Genomic DNA, 21,165 nt, shown 5'->3' with positions numbered 1-21,165 from the left:
AATTGCATGCATGTACCTACCCACTTGGCTTAAAGGTAAAGGCAGAGGACTATTTCGTCAGTTTGTTTTGTTTTGTTTCTTAGCATAAGCAAGTTGAAGGTGCTTTGGGGAAGATAATGCCTAATTCTGTTTTCTGACATAAAGGTGTGAACTTCTAGTCAGACCAAGGAAGAGTGAAAGGCAGTGACTGTGGAAAGAAAGACATTTGAAAGCATCTCCAATCTTTATACACAGTGTAGAGCTTTTTCTACTCAGATTCTAAATGAAAGTGCTGACACTGGGTTTCATTTTTAAATTTATATCTTTGTGACTCTGCTAAGAAGTTTAGTCTGCATCCCTTATACAGTACCTAGTTTGGTGTCATGCTTAATGTTTTGTTCTAATTGATAATAAAGTAGTTAAATCAGAACCTTGAGATTTAAGTTCTCTATCCCATTGTCTCTCCCCTCAGCCCTCATTGAAACCATGCTCATTATCTTTCTGCAATTGATTCCTTATTCCTCAGGTTCATTCCTGTTATCCCAAGAGATGAACCTTCTGGAAAGAGGACTTCATGGAGATGATTAGGTCACACTGCATTCACCAATTAAATGATAGTTAGCTATAGATTTCTTCTGAGAGATGTAAATGATTAGCAGATGCTTTAGAGACAGCTGTTGTCCTAAAGAGGTTACCATTTTATAGTCCTGTTTCTAGACAATTACTTAGTATTTTCTTAAGGTCAGATGGGATACCATAGTGCTAACTATTTAAGAGGATAAATCTGTACCTTATCACCATTAGAGAATGCTTTCATGGCTACTACTAAAGTTCATCATATAGACACAGATGTTAAATGTTTTCATGTATGAATCATGTAATGTTACAAAGAAAGTACACCACAATCTCTTCACTTTTTGCATTTCTTTAAGCGCTCACTAAAGCTTTATCTGTCTCCTTCACATATACACACACACACACACATGCATACATTTGTGTATACACATATATATGTACATGTACACATGTGTGTATGTATTCTCTTTATGAACTTTATCTCATGGACAAACATTACATGTCCATAGGACCAAAGTGTCTAAACAATCTACAGCAAAAATTATTTCTGAGTCGATAAGCAATATGAATATAGGTTGACCTTAATAATAAGTGGCTATAATTAGTATGGCTTTATTTATTTCATATCTCTTTCTCTCACTCTCTCTTAATATATATTCCTAGTTTTGCATAATTGAAACTAGTTTGGGGTTGGTCCTGAAGCTTAAAGCAAATGGAACAAAACTAAATAAATTGGTATTATATAATATTGGTAGTATATGGGAGAATTTAGGGTGATAAACAGACAACTGCTTTTATAAAGTTCTATATCTATTTCATGTATAATGATAAAAATGTACACAGTGCAAAAAAATTATGACTTTTTATCTATAAATTCTCAATATAAAGCTAAGTAAAAATTGCTTTTAATTTAAGAAAATATTATAGATATGGAAAAAATTATGAAAGTAGTACAAAAATATAAGGATAAAGATGTAGGAGCAGAAAACAGATTTCAATCAGGAAGAGAGAGTACCGATAATAGTTAACATGTATATGACACTTGATATGATAGGTCAAGTGCTATTTAGGGGCCATAGGTCCATTAATTTATTTAGAGTCTGCAACAACTCTAAAAGATAGATACCACTATTGTCTTCATTTTCTAGATGAGGAAACTGAGGCACACATTTAAGTAACTGGCCCAAGGTCATGCTGGAAATATGTCTCCAGATTCTTCATTTTTAGCTTCTAGACTATACTCTTAGTTTTTAGTTAACAGTCAATGCACTGGGGAAGGATAAAAAAAAATTGTAAAATTTAATACCTAATCATAAAATAGAAGAGAAGCAATAAGACATCAGAGGAGACATTATTGGGTCCCCTGTGCTCCATACATTCCTTTCATTCCTTATTTGATCTAAAAGTTGAACAGATGGAACTATCCCCTCAGAGTACTTAAGTTATTCTGTAATTTTCAGAGACAGTTAGAAATACAATAGGGAAAATGGCCCTTTGTGGACATTCTTTGTTCTCAGGACCAAAAGGTGTCTAACCAACCTGTAGAGAAAACTATTTCTGAATTGATAAACAATATGAACATAATTGTCCCAAGCAATAAAGAACTATCATTATTATGACTTCCATTTATTGTGCACTTGCTATGTAAATTCTTTATGTGCATAATCATATTTACTTCTCACAACAAGTAAAGTTTATCATACCCCCATTCTATAGAAAAAGATTTGGAGACCCAGAAAAGTTAAGCACCCATATAAGAAGTGGGTAGACTCAGGATTTGAATTGTCTGATTCAAACTTATGCTATTTTATGTATTTGTAAATGATGCCAGAGTATTTTCTTAGCCATGTTCCAAAAATTAATTATATCTGCAAATTCAATAATAAATTCACTGCACACCTTTAGAAACAATAGTGCTTATTTCAATAATTCAGCTCAAAAAACCCACCAAAATACATAGCTGTCCAGATGTAAAAGGGTCTCCTTGCAAAGATTTGGTTTTGTATATCCCATAAATTAATACTAGCAACCTGGCTTATTACTAAATTCAGTATTTCCTTGTTTATGGATTTAATTTTTTTTTTAATTTTATCTTAAAGAGGGAAAGAGAGTGTGTGTGGGAGAGAGGGGCAGAAGGAAAGAGAATCTTGAGCAGGTTCCATGCGCTGCACGGAGACTGAAGCAGGGCTCAGTCCAACGACCCTGGGATCATGACCAATGAAGAGTCAGATGCTCAATGGACTGAGTCACCCAGGCACCCCTGTTTATGCTTTCTAAAATATGATTTTTACTAATTCAATCAGCAAGTGCTCAAGTGTCCACCAGTTCCTGATGACAAAGAACCTACCATCTTGGTGGGGATAATTAGCAGGTATGTGCAAAAAGAGACACAGTTCAAGATGACATGCTACCGAATAAGCTGTATGGAATAGATAATACCAACACTTTCTATAAATCCTTCAACAGTAGAAAGAGATCACTGTATCTCAGGTAGATAAGGGTAACTGTAGTGAAAATTAATTTTCTTTTTCACCACTTTTGGAATCCCCTTTCCTCTGATGTAGCACACAGTTTAGATGACAATACAGTTATTTGGACTATGTCCCTCTTCCCTCCACTATTAGATGGGAATACTTAGAAAATAAAGACAAATTCTCAGTCATCTTCATATTGCACTTGATAATGAAGGCTAAGAGTTAATGTTTATTGAATATTGCTTATAGCACCTTGTATATCCAATTCTTTAAATCTGCATAACCACTTCTTGGGTAGACACTATGATCACTACATTTTACAGATGAAGAAAGTAAATCACTTGCTCAAACCACAGACTTAGTAAGGGGCAGAAGTGGGATGTGAGCCCAGGCCAATGGACTCTCAAAAGCAGGTGCTCAGTAAATGTTCATCACATTAATTTAAGCAAAATCTGTTTCAAGATGGCATTCACAGAAGATATCAGTACCTCATATTGAATAAATAATTATCAGAGACATTGATCAGGGATAGGTAGACCTCTTCTTCATCCCCCAACTAAGCAAGGTCATGGTATGCTGACATAAATATGGCAACAGCAATGTACTACAAAGTGGTCAACAAAGATGGTCAACAAAATGAGCATTGGACTCATGTACAGACTTGATATTGCAGGACACCTTTTGCTGTCTCCCACAGATGCTTGAAGGTATAAGTAATTATGTTAAAATGGGGTCTTGACTTATTTGACAATAACAATTTATGACAAGAAGAGGAAAGAAAATGGAAAGGAGGAGCCACTTATTACTGGGCAGTTACAGGCATTGTGCTCTGAGATAGGCACCTTACATATATTATTTTATAAACCCTACAACATCCTTTCAAATTCTAAAAATTTAGGCTCAGTGACATTGAGATTATCCAAGTCCACATATCTATCAATATTGGAAACTAAGCCTGTCTGAATCCAAACCTTTATTCTAACCACTAAAAACAGAGAAACTGTATAGCCTTATATTATTTCTCAAATACTTAATGTATTCTTTGTTTTAAAAGCCACACATATTAGGGGATCCTGGGTGGCTCAGTTGGTTGAGCGTCCAACTTCGGCTCAGGTTATGATCTCACCATTCCTGGGTACAAGCCCCACATTGCTGCTCTGTGCTGACAGCTAGCTCAGAGCCTGGAGCTTGCTTCAGATTCTGTGTCTCCCTCTCTCTTTGACCTTCTTTCTCTCTCTCTCTCTCTCTCTCTCCCCCCCTCCCTTCCCCCTCTCAAAAATAAACATTAAAAAAATCTAAAAGCCACACATACATTTTTTAATTTTTTAAACGTTTTTATTTATTTCTGAGAGAGAGAGAGAGAAAGAGAGAGACACAGCATGAGCAGGGGAGGGTCAGAGAGAGCGGGAGATACAGAATCTGAAGCAGGCTCCAGGCTCAGAGCTAGCTGTCAGCACACTGCCTGATGTGGGGTTCAAACCTACAAACTGTGAGATCATGACCTGAGCCGAAGTCGGATGCTTAACCGACTGAGCCACACAGGCACCCCTAAAAGTCACACATATTAAACATCAAGTGTATATAAGGTATTAGACTTGCTCAGAAACATCAACAACCATCATAATTTGCCTGAAAATACCACCTAAATTCTGAGAACATTTGTCTGTGATATTAAGTATCTGAGCACTGTTTGAGAGTATGGTATCCTATGATGACTAAGGATGCCTGTTTGTTGAATTATTAGAAAAGAAACCATTCATGTTATTTTGAAGTCAAGATGTACTTATTAAGGGGTGCCTGAGTGGCTCAGTTGAACATCTGACTTTGGCTCAGGTCATAATTTCATAATTTATGAGTTCAAGCCCAGCATTGAGCTCACTGCTGTCAGAGAGGAGCATGCCTCAGATCCTCTGTCCCACTCTCTCTCTATCCCTCCCCTGCTCATGCTCTCTGCTCGCTCAAAAAAAAAAAAAAAAATTTAAAAGATGTACTTACTAAGTTCAGAAACAGAATACAGACCATTGTGTAAATGAAAGATATTTGTGCTGTGATTCACATTAGTCTACCTGCAATGTGCACTGTCCAAAGGAGGAAGAAAAGATGGTGCTTGCTCCTGAGTTGCTCATTATTGTATTCTGAATTTAAGAAACAACCACCATCTGAAAAAAATGCTGAAAGGAATTAATTTGCTGAAAGAAATAATTCAGACTATATACATGCTATTTTTTTACTGAGGAGAGAACAATGTTAGCCAATGGATACAAACTTTTGGAAAAATAGACCATTTTAGTTTAAAGGATATCGATATGGTATAGTCTTGTTATCATGAGCTTTGATATAATAATAATAATAATAATAATTGTTATTATTATTATTATTAAACAACTTGGGTTCAGATCTTGGTTGACCTCCCTAGTGTCCATCTGTGATTATTGGCCTTCCTGTGTCTACTATCTGTTCTTCTGGTGACAACCTCTCCATCTTGCTTAAGAGATCAGGCCACCTTTATTCCAAATCCTGTGTTTACAGAAAAGGATGTACCTGACCCCCGCTTCCATGACTCAAGCATAACCGTCTCAGAATATTCTATCTTATGAACATCAAAGATGGGTATGTGACCCTAATTGATTCAAATCAGAGGAAGGCTAGGACTTTTCAGGAAACTGCTAGAAAGGAAGTTTTCACTTTTACTGGGGATGCTGTCCCTGTCTGTCCATGGAGCCATCATTCCACCACAAGAAGGACAGTCTGCCTGAGAATGGAGCCAACACACGAGGAAGCACTGATGGGTAACATCATTTGGGCTCCTTGAATCAAGCCATTTCTAAACCTAGGAGTAACTCTCAAGTATGTGATTATGTAAGTCAACAAATGACCTCTTTATTTTTGTTCTTACATAAGTTTAACTTTGGTTTCTATCACTTGCAACAAAAAATGCTAATACAACTAATCACCACAAGCATAGCCTTAGGTAGGTTATCTACTTAGGATTTTTGTGAGGAGTTTTTATAAAATAATATATGTAAAAGATTCAGCTCAGGGCCCAGCACAATTTTATTACTGGCTGACTGGGGAAGTATTTGCTGAAGAACAATAAGCTGAACTGAGAGTTCGGAAACCCTCACTCATATGGATGCCAAACAGAAGTGTGACAGAGGAAGGGGCCAGCAAGTGTGATAACCTTGCTCTCCTGCAGCTCCTCTCTTTTCTCAGGCCTGGAGTTTGGAGTCTGAAGTGACAAGGCTAAGAACAAGGAGGAGAAATGGGTTAGGTCGTGTCCATTCATGTCAATCACTTTCACATTCCTAAGTAGAGTATTTCAAATGAAAAGCCTCAGACATACAAAAGAAAACAAAATAGGTCACCTGGACCATAGTGCGTCTTCCAGGAAAAGTTGTTCTCGTACAGTCAGGCTAAACTGAACTGCATTGTATAAAGCTATCATTTAACTTGAGAATAACACCAATGGAAGTAATTTGGGATTTTCTGTTATAGTTCTGTGGCTTATTTTTCACACCTCTTTATTGTAGACAGAAATTAATAATGACACAAATTATTGTAATTATTTCCTTCTGGTGCATAATTTAATAGCCAGCAATTTAAATACTGTGTTTATATTAAAGTATTGTTATATTTAAAGATATTTTTGACTTCTACAGAACTTAAATCACATTTTTACATGTTTATTTTTAATAAATGAGATCAATCCCATCACAGAATCAGTGTAATGAGACTAGGAAAAAAGAAAAAAAAAATCACTTACATGCTTTTGAACAAAGATCTAGCATGTATATTTGAAAAATAATTTGAAATTGCTGTAATATAGCTATTAATAGTACTTTGTTTTGTGATTTCTCAAAAAAGTGATTGTGGTCTCCTTTTTTTTATGTTTGTAATTGACTAGGAAAATTTAAAACTTTACATTCGTAATGCCAACCAAAATGTTTCAGGGACTTCAAATACTAGAATTAGAACAGAATTAGAATATTAGAATTAGAATACACTATAATAATTCTTTTCATTTATATTTTTGTAAACTCATTTTCAGAAGCATAGCAGGATATTCAAATAGAACCATCACAAGGTACCTTGTTAGGTTTGGCCACCCCACTAAAAGAAAAAAGTAAATATGAACACAAGCAAAATGATTCAGGGATAGTCAGATTTACTGACCCCTGCTAAAATAAATTGAAGTTTTGTAAGAGAACCAAACTGATGATGTTTCAGTTTAGTTTAAGTGTTTTTACAAAAATAGTTCTATTAAAGAACTAAGTTGTTTTAAAGGAAGATCATGAATTAACCACACTGTGACAGTCAAATATTCATACACACACTCACATGTGTGTGTGCACACATATGGATTTTTTCCTGAGCAGTCACAGATAGATAAAACTGAAATTCTTTTCATTTTTATAGACCATTTAACTGACATATGACTGACAGACAGAAAGAGCTATATATTTAATGTATACAATTTGATAAGTTTGGAGACAAGGATCAATACAACTGGGATTCTTTTAAATCGTAGTTTTAGAATTTCCTCTTTAATCATAGAATAGGATTTAACCCCAACTGTGGCTTTCTTTAATTCATTAAATAAATATAATAATTTCTAAGCAGCACTCTCCAGTAAAAATGTAACAAGATACATGTATAATTTGTTAGGTTTTTAGTAGCTAAAAACTCAAAAGAAACAGGTAAAATTAATTTTAATAATGTATCTGCACACCTCAATATATTCAAAATATTATAATGTCAACATGTAATCAATATAATATTAATGAAATATTTTACCTTTTTTTGGTATTGTCTTTGGAATCCAGTCTGTATTATACACTAAGCATGTCTCATATCAGGCCAGCCACACCATGCTAGTGGCTTCTTATTCAACAGTACAGTTCTAAAGCCACCAGTGGCTTTTCCTCTGACAATTTCCTGCTTTGAAAATTAATGTGCCATAACAAATGCAACATATCTCATCTCTCCCTGCATCCCTCCTCAACTATGCTCACTGTGGAAGGCCGTTAAGAGAACTAACAACCTCAAAATTCCAAAACACAATCTGAGGACTATTTGGGGAAATAAAGTGTCCAACAAATGTGGATAACTGAGAGACATGAAATGAGGGTTTGGATGTATACCCAATAATCTACCCAGTCCCAGTGACTTGACACTTCAGGAAATTAGATGCCCCTGCATGTTCACTAAAACACTAAACATACAAAGCTGTCGGAGGAAAGTACATTCATTAAATTCTGCCAGGCCAAGAAACTCAGGCTTTAACTGAGTTTTATAATATAACAATTTGAATTTCTAATTATAACAGCAGTAATTTTAGATAATATTGGCTATGAAAGATTTAGAACTTTCTTAACACATCAGTCAAATACTATATATACATTTGGATTACAAACAAGTATGAGAATGCTGACATGGCCTCTGCTCCCCTCCCATCTGCAAACTGGAAAAGGTGGCCAAGGAGATTTTCCACGTGTTTCTATCTTGGATTGGAAACAATGATGCCATTTCAAACCCCATAGTCCTCTATCAAATTGCTTATAATCCCAAGTGGAAAAACACATCATCAATTACTTCTAATCACAGCAACACCTCCGAAAAACTTACATTATTCTTTCTATAAAATATTATTTTGTAGATCATCTTAGTTAATATATCCTTTAACTATCTACCTAAATTTCTAGTTTTTTCAATGCTTTGACCATATCTGACTTCACTCGCATATCTAATCCCTCCTACCTCTGTCTATCCCTGAGAAGCACCAAAATTCAGTAGGTGAAGTGACGTGGTGTAATGAAAACCCATGGGCTGTGGACTAAAGCCAACCTTAGTTCGGAAACTGCCATGCCATTAATAGTGAGTGACTTTGGGGACACCTGGGTGGCTCAGTCAGTTAAACATCCAACTCTTGGTTTCAGCTCAGGTCATGATCTCACAGTTTCGTGAGTTAGAGCCCCACATTGGGCTCTCTGCTAGCAGCATGGAGCCTGCTTAGAATTCTCTCTCTTTCCCTCTCTCTCTGCCCCTCCCCCTCTCATGCGGTCTCTGTCTCTCTCAAAACAAATAAATAAATAAACCTTAAAAAAAAACAGTAAGTGACTTTGGGTAAGGCACATATTTTCTCTGATTTGATTCTTACCTTTCAAATGGGAATGACTTCTAATGAAATTCAGAACATCCATCAACTCATGGCACAAATGCTAATTTTGGCTATTTTTACTTTTGTTCTTATCAATACTAACCCAATAATTTCTTTTCCATAGGATCCCAAAGTCCTTTAAAGAAAATTAATAGGGGCACTTGGGTGGCTCAGCCGGTTAAGCACTCAACTTTGGCTCAAGTCATGATCTCACAGTTCATGGGTTTGAGCCCCGAATCAAGCTCTCTGCTGACAGCTCAGAGCCTGGAGCCTGCTTCAGATTCTGTGTGTGTGTCTCTCTCTCTGACCCTCTCCCACTCATGTTCTGTCTCTCTCTCTCTCAAAAATAAACAGTAAAAATATTTTTAAAAAATAAAGAAAATTAATAAAGGTTTAAAAAATCTCAGTATTATATCTTTATCTCTCTATATAGATATATGGATATATAGATATCTATACATTACACCTCCACGGAGATAGAAATACTCTCTCTTTTTCTATTTGTCTCTCTCTTTCTCTAACATCAAAATTGGTCAGTAAATTAGACAGGTATCTCATGTTGTCTCCTCCTACTATATTTTAGGAAAATAATTTTTAGGAATTACTCTCTGAAGTGTTAAATACGATTTTTTAAATTCTATTTCAAAAGGTTTGAGAAATAAATTTTATATGGATAATTTTTGACATTTTTGGGAAGCTTTTCAAAATCATACATTTGATTAAGGTCTCCAGAATAGATAAATATATTATCAACATTTTCTAAATTTACATGGCCACAGAATCTTTTCTGTTTTCCAGGACTGGTATTCCACAGATCATACTTTGAGAAATGGTACTAGCATCTAATCCTTTCTTTAAATCACCTGAATTATAAAACTGCCTCACCATCTTAGCCTGCATATACTTTACAGTTCTTGCACTTTTACTTTTCCTTCTAAATCAGAGGAACAAATGCTTTCCCTGGTTCTGATCTTCCTGAAACAAGTTTGTAATAGGTTCCAAAATTTTGTTAATCCATAGTCTCATACATTCTGCTGTGTGTATAGGATTCCAACTGCAGAAACAGTAATTAGAGAAACAAAATAAAGAAATCCAAGTTTCAAAAAAAATTTCCCAGAGCTTCAAGTTTAAATAAAATTGGATATTCCAGGTTTAAATTAAAAGATTAGAAGTTGCTAATAAAAAATTAAATGAGGGACACCTAGGTGGCTCAGTTGGTTAAGTATCTGACTTCAGCTTAGGTCATGATCTTGTGGTTCATGAGGTCTAGCCCTGGCTCAGGCTCTGAGGTGATAGCTCAGAGCCTGGAGTCTGCTTCAGATTCTGTGTCTCCCTCTCTTTCTGATCCTCCGCAATTCATGCTCTGTCTCTCTCTCAAAAGTAAAAAAAAAAAAACATTAAAAAACTAAATGAAAAAAATAAAGTCACATGGTAATTTCCAACATATGTAAGTGAATATCCACATATAACAAAACCTTATATAAAAATATCATTGTTTATTAAATATGAAGATGTATTCACTAAGTTGCTCAAAATCACAATTTTAAAAGGCACCAGTAAACTAAATGTATGCTAATGTATTGAACAGTATTCAAATTACTTGCAAAAGCATATTTCTCAAATCAATTTTAAGATGCCACACATTTGGAAGGTATTTAATTGACATTTTTCCTGGAAGATACTCAAATGGAATGCAAATAGCCCAATATACATCTTAGTATGGTAGCCTCACTCTCTTAGTCTTTTTTAGTCTTTCTATAAATATCAAGAACTTTCTGAGTCATAATAGATCAATCATCATTGGATGAGATAACTCCTGTTGATGCTCATCTCAAGGACTATGATAAACACCTGGACTTGTTTTTTTTCAGTCTTTTTAGAAAGAATTACAATTCAGGAATTTTCATGATGCAAATTATAAATGAATTTAAAACCAGTAAGAGAGAGAAAAAGAAAGGCATAAATGGTTTGAGGGGACTCTACTCTCCTCTAACCAGGCATTTAAAATACAACACTATATCTTTTGTTCTAGTATAATGCAATCACCAGGAAAAGCACTGTAAATTTTCATAATTTAACTGAATTTGGGAAATTAGTCTCTTCTTACTCTACAATGTCTGCTTCAACTTGAATGGAATGCTCAGTAAGCATTGGAAGATTAGTAGATAGTACATAGGTAGGTAGATAGATACAAAGATACAGGGTTCAAAAATGAATCTGTTTTTCTATTAATTTTCATTAAGTATATTATTTACAATAGAAATCTGTACAGGGTAAGAGCAGCAAGTCAGTAATCTATAAATCTGTAACAAATTGCTCCAAGACTTCAAAACATTTTTTTTAATTTTTTTAATGTTTATTTATTTTGGAGGGAGAGAGACAGAGTATGAGCAAGGGAGGGGCAGACAGAGAGAGAGATACTGAATCTGAAGCAGGCTCCAGGCTCTGAGCTGTCAGCACAGAGCCTGATGTAGGCCTTGAACTCATGGACTGCGAGATCATGACCTGAGTCAAAGTCGGATGCTCAACTGACTGAGCCATCCAGGTCCACCAAAACATTTTTAATCTGTGAAATATGTAAGCCCATTTTTCAGATGGCAGATTGAAGGCAAAACATAATGCCAAAACCCTGTTTGAGATGTCAAAACTTTAATCAATGATTTGTCTACCAAAAGTCTGAAAAAATATATCCAGAGGCTAATCCAATGAATTCACTGATTTATTATTCACTTATTTTCAATTACTGGCTCTTTTAAAAATGCTCTTATTTGATATCCCATCTACATGACATGAATTATATTTACTATTATAAAGAGCATGCAACATTCATTTAGAACTGAGCTTCTGGGGCACCTGGGTGGCTTAGTTGGTTAAGTGTCCAGCTTCGGCTCAGGGTATGATATTATGGTTCGTGGGTTCGAGCCCTGCATCGGGCTCTGTGGTGACGGCTAGCTCATAGCCTGGAGCCTGTTTCAGATTCTGTGTGTCTGTCTCTCTCTCTGACCCTCCCCTGTTCATGCTGTCTCTCTCTCTCTCTCTCTCTCTCTCAGAAAAAAAAAAAAAAAACATTAAAAAATAAAAATTAATTTATGAAAAAGACTGACCTTATGACCTGGAAGTAAATCAAAGCTAGTCAAATATATAGGAATATGCCTTTTTAATATTCCAAATGGTCAACAGTAGCATTTTAATTGTCACTAAATGGAGGTACAATTCAGATTTTGTTGCTTAAAGTTAACAATTTGTCTAAGAATCTCTAAAGGGCTCCAAGGCTTGAAAGCTTCTAGATGCTTCTAGAGCTCAAATGACACATAGTCATGCCAGGCTGAGAGATAACTGCCAAAGGGTACTCTGAGCAGCAGTAGGGAAATTCAGATCCAGGGGTCCCATGTTCTTATAAATGTTTTCATCTTGAAAACACCAGGAAAAAAAATTATTTGCTATATGTCAGTCCTCAGTATATTTATTATTTCAACTTAATAAGCATTTACCTGGTAAGAACCTAAGAGCCAAATGAAAATAAATGATACTTATTAGTGAATAATGGTTTGTTCCAGTCTCTGGGTCTAAAAATAAAGTAACCTCATCAGAAGATAAATACCAGTACTGCCTTTGGAAGTCAACAGGTAATGGTAAATAAGAACAAATGGAAAGAAATAAGGAAAACAGCTTAGAGAGTTGGGAGATTGATTATCTCATGTCAATGATATGTTCCATTTGTTTCTAGTTCCTTCACTGGCTAGCACAATTACATTAAATATAAGAAATTTATCTGCAGTGAATTTGTCTACATTTGAATCAGACATGGGGCCTATAAGAAAAGGAAAAGAATTTGATCAGCAAAGATTCTGGTAGGTATAATTTCTGGAAACGAGAAGTTACATATCCATTTCTACAGATATTATATGATCTTAGATGTAGTAGTAGTTTGGTTATGGCATATCTCTTTCAGAAAAATTGCTTTCAGGCAGTAGGTTGGCATGAAACCAAATACATCTTTAGAAAAATGTCAATCGGAAATTTCTACTAGACATTCTGAGGTCTTACTCAAGGTGTTTCTAATTGTAATTATCATCATGCAACTGAGGAAAAAGATGGACTGCATTTAAAGATCTATGATTATCTAATGGAGGTCAAGGTCAAGAAATAAAGCTGATTCTCATAAAGGCTGAGAATTAGAAACCAGAGATTAGTCATTCATCTAGTATCATCTCTCTTCGCTGATTTATACACCCTGTGTCTGCTTCTATTACCCGATTTTATTCATGAAATAACTCTTTGTGCATACATACCTTCTCCCCAACACCCTGAAAAATAAAACCTGCCCCAAAAGTCAGCAGTAATTCCAGAGGTTCTCATTTCCTAAGTTCAGACTTACAACTACAGTAGAAGCTAAATCCTCTTATCTGACTTTATTCAGTTACATGAGCTGAAAAAAATCAGAGAACTAATAATACACATACACATATGTATATGTATATATATAATTTATAATATACATCATATTCATATATAATACATAATATAAATATGCATTATACATATATGAAATATATACTCAATTATTATAACTTGTTAACATAAAATAACTGTATGTAAATCAAGCACTTAAAATCTTGAAGTTGGAGGGGAGGGGTGAGGCATGATCTGTACCTCTCCCACCTGGTGGTGGCTCACCTGCATGGAATGCTGATGCAGATAAGAGTCCAAGAGCAACATTTCACTTCCTAACTGGACAAAAGTATGGTCTGATGTTAGGCTGGTTGCCACTGCTTCTCTGGGTAGCTTACTGGCAATCTTTGAAGAGTGTGGTAGAGTGCCTCCCCAAATGCACAAATCTCTGACATCTCTTCTTCCTTTCTCAGTCTCCAATGAAGGCAGCCCAACTTGGATTCTTACTGCTAGGGCCATTTCTTCTGATAAATGAATATCTTTGTGCAGTTTTGGCAAAGTAGCTCAAGTAGCTCAAGTTCACCTACACTGCTACTGTAGTCATAGGAAGCTCACAACTCTTGATCAACAGCATGAAATTGGAAACAACATTCTTGGACTCTGAAGACTGGTTCTTTAGAAATTTTTGCTTCTGTCTAGACCTCAGAATGCTCACTCCTAGGAGAAGCCAGCTACCATGTAAGAAGTTCAATCACTCTGAGACAGTCGTGTTGTGAATTCAAAGCCTGATATCTAGAAAGGCCCCGTAAAGAGAAGAAAGATGCTTGATGAGTTTCAATCATTCTAGACATGTGAGTGAAGAAGCCATCTTGGACATTCCAGACCCAGCAGACATGAAATGGAAAAGAACCAAGGAATCCAGTCAATGGCCGGTACTGCAGCACTAAGCATATGGCCACAATGGAGCCACCCCCACTGAGGCCTATGTCATCACAGAGCAAAGACAAGTCATCCTCACTGTGCCCTGCCTAATCTACTGGCCCACAAACTTGTGGGAACAGTTAACGGTTGCTGCTTTTATCACTAAATTTTAGGTTGACTGTTACACACCCATAGATAACCAAAACAACTATACAACCTTGACACTCTTTTTTCAGCCTTTTAGGATATTTATAAACATATTTGTGGATGGCTGAAGTTCCTCAATTAGTGATTGCAATATGAGGTTCTTTCTCTAAAAATAATTAATATTACTTCAGCTGAATTAGCATGGGTTTTGCTATCATAATGACTTAGTTAAAATATATAGTTTTGAAAATTAATAGTTTTCTTAACTATTAATTTCTCATTTTATTTTACTTATTTTAGTTTTTCTAATGTGATTTATTTTAGAGAGAGAGAGAGACAGAGTGTGAGGGGGAGGGTCAGAGAGAGAGAGGGAGACACAGAATCTGAAGCAGGCTCCAGGCTCCAAGATATCAGCACAGAGCCTGACAGGGGGCCCAAACCCATGAACCATGAGAACATGACCCAAGCCAAAGTCGAACACACAACTGATTGAGCCACTCAGTCATCCCTTATTTTATGTATTTTTAAAATGGAGTAATATAAGTAATTTTATGGTATTCTACAGGAATTCAATAAAATATTATGCATACTGAGGTAGCCCCTATGGAAAACAGTAGAGAAGTTCCTCAAAAAGTGAAAAATAAAACTACCATACAATCCAGCAATTCCATCTGGATATTTATCTGAAGAAAACAAAAAAACACCAGTTCGAACAGGTATATACACGCTTATGTTGACTGCAGCATTATTTACAACAGCCAAGATATCCATCAATAGATGAATGGATAATATATATATTTTTATATCACTTATATATTTTACATCACACACATATATATCACATATCACACACACATGTGTGTATAATGGACTAATAGTCAGCCATAAAAAAGAATGAAATCTTGCCATTTGTTGACAACATGGTTGGACCTAGAGAGTATTATGCTAAGTGAAATAAGTCAGACAGAGAAAGACAATACTACATCATTTCACTCATATATAGAATCAAAACAAAACAAATGAACAAACAAAACTGAAATAGACTCCGATATTTGGTTACCAGAGAAGAGTGGGTATTAAGGGTTAGGTGAAATAGACAAAGAGGATTTAAGAGGTGCAAAATTTTTGTATCTGCTTTTAGACCATTTTAAGGTTTGAGGATTTTTTTCAGCCATTCCCAAGTATACCTTGTTCCACCAGAAGGAAATTACTTAACATTTTGAAGTTACTTCATTCTTTCTTGAAACATTTGTGAAAAAACTTCACATACAGGAAAAGAAAGTAAACAGAGATAAATCATCGAAATTTAATCTGCCACAGATGCAATGAAAAGAAAAAAACTGTGGGGGAAGGGTAGAAGAACCTTGCAAATATTTCAATCAAATTAACATCAAGCAAAAGTTAGATGAGACTGGGAAGATAATTACCTTCCTAAAAAAGCAATTAAATTAAAGTTCTATCTTTTTTTTTAACAGCACATGCTGCTGTTAGAAAGAAATAGTGGAAGCATTAATTCTGGAAATATAATATTTTAGGATTTACTTTTTCTGGAAATACTCATAAATATGAAAATAAAAATGTTTGGTGTGAAGGTACAGCCATGCATAATCAAATACTGTGGAAGGAGTCCAACCTCACTCAGCCATTCCATCTCACTAGATCTCGAGGAGATATTATTATATTACCTGCCCGGAATAAAATGGCTCTTTTGAAACAAGTGTTACCTTCCAACCGTCCTTCTGCTTTATTGGAAAAGCAGAATCTATGAATCCTTTCTTGATAATTTTAAGCTGTTCACCTCAACTGATTATTCATTTTACTTGAGTCCTTCTTCAAGAGGATGTCAAGGAGCTTTATTTTTGTCGTAGAAACCATTAATTTGCATTTGAAAGATGGGAAGTTGGGAATAAAGTCTTCAACTAATTATAATCAGTGGCTATATCTTTATGCAGAAGACGGTGCATAGACACAAAGGATCTAAGAGGAGTAATACGTCTGTTTAATTCCTCTTTGTGTTTTCATCAAAACTGTGGAGATTTTTATTGGTCTCTTCCACATTTCATTTCTTATCAATTCCTACCTTGATTTTATATGTGAAATATGCTTGGTCTTACAATAATCAATATTTCTAATTCTCTCTCTTAGAATTAAATTAAATGCTTTCTTCTTCCCCCACTTTAACTTTCTTTGTTGTTTTACTTTTCTTATTGTGAGAAAATGTATAGTATAAAAGATGGATCTAATGAAGATGGTAAGTATAGTTTATAATTTATATTTTAGCAGAAAGTGAGAAAGTTATATTCACTGAATATCTCTACTGAAATAACAGGCAGAGTATAAGTAGCTAATTAGTATTTGAAGTCACAATTAGCTTTAAATTTATTATATCCTTGAAAAAAACTATATTTCATATACAATACTGTTAAAAGTTAAAGCATAGGTACTCTGTGAAATACCAAAATCAAACTTCAAAGGCAAGTCATCCATAAAAATAAAATGAGAAAACTGAGGGCAGATGGAGTGGTAGAGGATGGACATGGAGGAGGGCACTTGTGGGGATAAGCACTGGGTATATGGAAACCAACTTGACAATAAACATTAAAAAATAAAATAAGATAATAAAATAAAAAGAGAAACCTGAAAAATAATAATGAAAATAATGCAACAGTGATCAAAAGCCATATAATCTCCAATAGAAGAAGAGTGTTAAGTAATGAAAGCTTAATATAAAATAAAGGTTATTGGAACAACACAGGTTTAAATTTCAAAGGTCAAAATATAGACAAGGAAAAGTTCTCATGACAGAAAAACAAATTAACATAAAGCTAATTTTGGTGAAACTGCTCATATACAACAAAACAAAACAAAAAACCTTGAAAAATCACAAACATTCATTCAAATTTAGTCCAACCATCTTGAACTAAACTCAGATCTCTATATTATATTTTAATAATGTATACAAAGTTTTCTGGATCAAAGCAAAATTTAATTTTTGGCATTCTTAAAGAGCAAAGAATATGTGCAATATGATCTTCTAATTAAATTACAAAGATCAAAACACAACAAACTCCAAGCAAACTCCTGAATATAAAAATAGGTAGCATTTTAAGGTTGATTTCCTATAACAAATCAGGAATCAATATATTAGCACACACTTTCGTTAAAAATATACAAAGGAGACTTTGGATCCAATATAAAACAATATACTTTAGTCACCATATCTGCTCTAGGAAAATGCTAATAGCATTTGACCAACATTTTCAGGTCAGAAGTGACTTTAACTCCACATTTAATTATTATAAAACAAATTTAAGTTGATTCCAAACCTGTATGTTTTATAGTCTAATTTTCATTGAATGAAATTAAAAAATAAAAACATTTTTCCTCTCAATCTCCTGGTTCCATAGAGTTCCACTGAACTCTGTAAGAAAAATAGCAACTACAAAAGAAGACATGTTCAAACACTGATTGATTTCTTACCTTTAGGATTAGATTGGCAAAGCCAACAGCAAATGAATGAGAGAACTATTGCACTAATAGATACTTTAACTGTTTCCCTTGGAAATGGCAATGAGACTAATAATAGCCTGCAATAACAATAATGAATCCTATTAGCTTTTCATGATGATGACGATGATGATGATGATTATCCTAGGTTGAAAATAAGATTACAAGAAAGAATATTATGCAAGTTGCTCTCTGAAATTATAAATGAAATATGTTCTCTTCCATATGTACTTTTCTTCCAGACAGTGTGCAAGGTAGCAGATATTTCTTTGGTACATAATAATAGAAAGATCATTCCAATCATGCAAATTAAATTCTGGTTATTGCTTCCATGAAATATATACTAGGAGAAGCATATATACTTTCTTTTCCCATATCTGCAATATTACTTATTTATAAGTCAGAAAGAAATCTTCTTGCCTCTGTTACAGACAGAAATTAGCTCATATCTGACAACGGATTAAGCCATCTTTAAATTTTGGCTTTTCCAGGGAAATTTTGGTATGTTTGATTCGTATCCTAAAATGTAGGTTTATATATACAAAACACATAAATTGTAAACTCCCTAATGTGTAATAATATGCTCACCTCATGCCAATACATTTGTTTAAAAATGGCAGTCATGTTTTCAATAAAATCAATGCCAACCATGCAATCCCTCAAAGTAATAACTTGATAAAACAGCAGGTGGTTTTATGGCATTATCATTGCAAGTCACTGTTAGAAATATTGATAAAAGTTCATATTTCAATAGCATAAGTTATTTTCTTCCAAAATAACATGTACTGTGCATGATTAAGCAGTCTGTAATATTACCAAACTCTGAAGAACATCATATATAGCCTTCCATCCTGAATGAACTCTAAAACAGAGAACGGATAATGAAAAAAGGAAACTGGTGTTTACAGTTTGGGTAACTAATGAGAAATGAGTCAGCTAAACTTTAGCCAATATTTGTCCTATAGTTTAAAATCTCTTCCTATTAAATGAAATTATTTAATGTAATTAGTTTTAGCTTTCCTTATAATCACATACAAATCCATCCCCCCTCCATCCGCCCCTAACCATTATATACATCTTTCAAATAGCATATATTGAGGCTTGTCTGCCTTTCTCACACATCAGAGGAAGGCCAACCAGTTTAAATTGAAATGCTGGACATGTCTGGGGTAAATAATGATTTCCTCATCCAAATAATGTCTCTAGGGTGCCATTTTGATTCCAGGCACTTCGTTCTGAGTGCTTATCTCTCCTATAGAGCCCAATCCTAAAAAGGCTTACAGACATCTTATTTTTGATACTTAAAGCTGCCCAGCACTCAATATTAGTCTCTATGTGAGTGTGAATGTCTTTTGGATGGTGACTTGAAAGAGGGAAAAATGAGTGGTGCAAAAAGAAGAGATGGACCATAAATTAGCAAAAAATCAATTCTAATCCTTGTCTTCATCTTGAGCTACATGGTCTTGAACATATCATTTAACCTACCTGAACCTATGGTTCCGTATTTGTTAAACTAGTGAATGACAAAGATGACCCCTTAACTTTGAAATTATAACATGCTTCCCTTTAATCACTTTTATGCCATCTTGTTTATGATTCTGATTTAAGCTGTTTTCAATTAATATTAATGTAATAGATTTCCAACTAGTCTACACTTCCATTCCTTTTACTGCTCACCACTTGGTCTGATGTCTCTATATTTGCTTCCCAAAGCACTGTTTCACCATGCCTACACCAATGGTTAATATTCACGATTTCAGGATGAGTGAACACTTGCCACACATAAGGGCAGGGGTGGGCAGGTGTTATTTGGCTGAAGCCAACCAATAGTTAGCAGACAGCCAATAATGTGGACACAATGTTGCCCATTTTTAAAAATAACCCAGAAATCTAGATTTTTATATGAAATTTACTGATTATAAAATCTTATATCAAATTATTTTAAAAAACTGAACACCTTACTTGGATCAAATAAAACACATATTTGAGACTATTATATCCCAGGGAGTAGATGAATGCTTGAAATCTCTATGGTATGATTTCTAGTACATTTCAGTACATTCCCAAAAAGCCAGTATTTTCACTCTGCCATCTGAGAGGCATCAGCATAAATACAGCAGACTACAGCTACCCAAGTATCATAGATTGGCAGTTAGTTCAACCTACTCATTTACATGCATTTAAACTGAAATCTAAATAATTGAAATACCATTTCCCAAGGTCAGATGGCAAATTGGTAACAAAATTGAAACAAGAATCCAAATCTCACACTCCCTAGGAAGATTCCTGTTCTTTCTAGCCTTCCCCATCAGTTTTTCAAAATGTCTGATAGAAAAATTCCATGCTTTAAAATTACAAATATACATTTCTCATTTATGGAGTTATCTCTCCTAGAATCATTCTATACATTATTCATCTGTATAGAAATACATTATACTGTATAGAATCATCTATACAGTATTCATCATTATGTATACATTTACATAAAAGTTACCATGTAACATTAAATTATACACTAATTACAATAAAAGTCATTCATGATATACATGCACTATACACACATATGTGTGCGTGACATGAAATTTATTTTATTTTATACACACATACACAATGAGGCTTTTAATGTGAGTTCTTTTCAAAAAATCTTCAGCCCTGTATACACATAGGACAATACTGCCATTACATTCTCCATTATAATGAACAACACACTGGCCCTAAGTTCTCTGCCTTTTGGGCCCCATTTAAATCACACTGGAAGAATGCTAATTCTGACAGCTCAGTAAAATTACTTGGATAAGTCAAGACTGATCCATTTTTTCAGATGCCTTATCAGTTTTAGCCAGTGTTTTGAATGTGACTTCTCAAATACAGACTGCTATGAAAAACATAACTAGTTGATAGTTACGCCCCCCCAAAAAATGGAGGAAAAAAGTCAAATGGCAACATGAAATTATCTTTATTTCTTCTTGTAACAAGTGTTGCTGCATTCAGTATTTCTGAAGCCACAATTAT

General features: G+C 34.6%; 1 long non-coding RNA gene across 1 annotated transcript in view; it reads right to left on the bottom strand.

Moving 5' to 3' along the window:
- Positions 1-6,110: 6,110 nt before the first annotated feature.
- Positions 6,111-21,165, bottom strand: part of LOC144230084 (uncharacterized) — a 202,537-nt gene continuing 187,482 nt past the window's right edge. The window contains exon 4 of the long non-coding RNA XR_013334684.1: positions 6,111-6,272. This is a non-coding gene — a long non-coding RNA (uncharacterized LOC144230084). The remainder of the gene's footprint in view (positions 6,273-21,165) is intronic.

The sequence above is a fragment of the Crocuta crocuta genome, unplaced genomic scaffold (genome assembly GCF_008692635.1).
Source record: "Crocuta crocuta isolate KB4526 unplaced genomic scaffold, BGI_CrCroc_1.0 scaffold360, whole genome shotgun sequence".
Taxonomy (NCBI): Eukaryota; Metazoa; Chordata; class Mammalia; order Carnivora; family Hyaenidae; genus Crocuta; species Crocuta crocuta.
The sequence above is the reverse complement of the archived record's forward strand: the minus strand, read 5'-3'. Positions and strand labels throughout refer to the sequence as shown.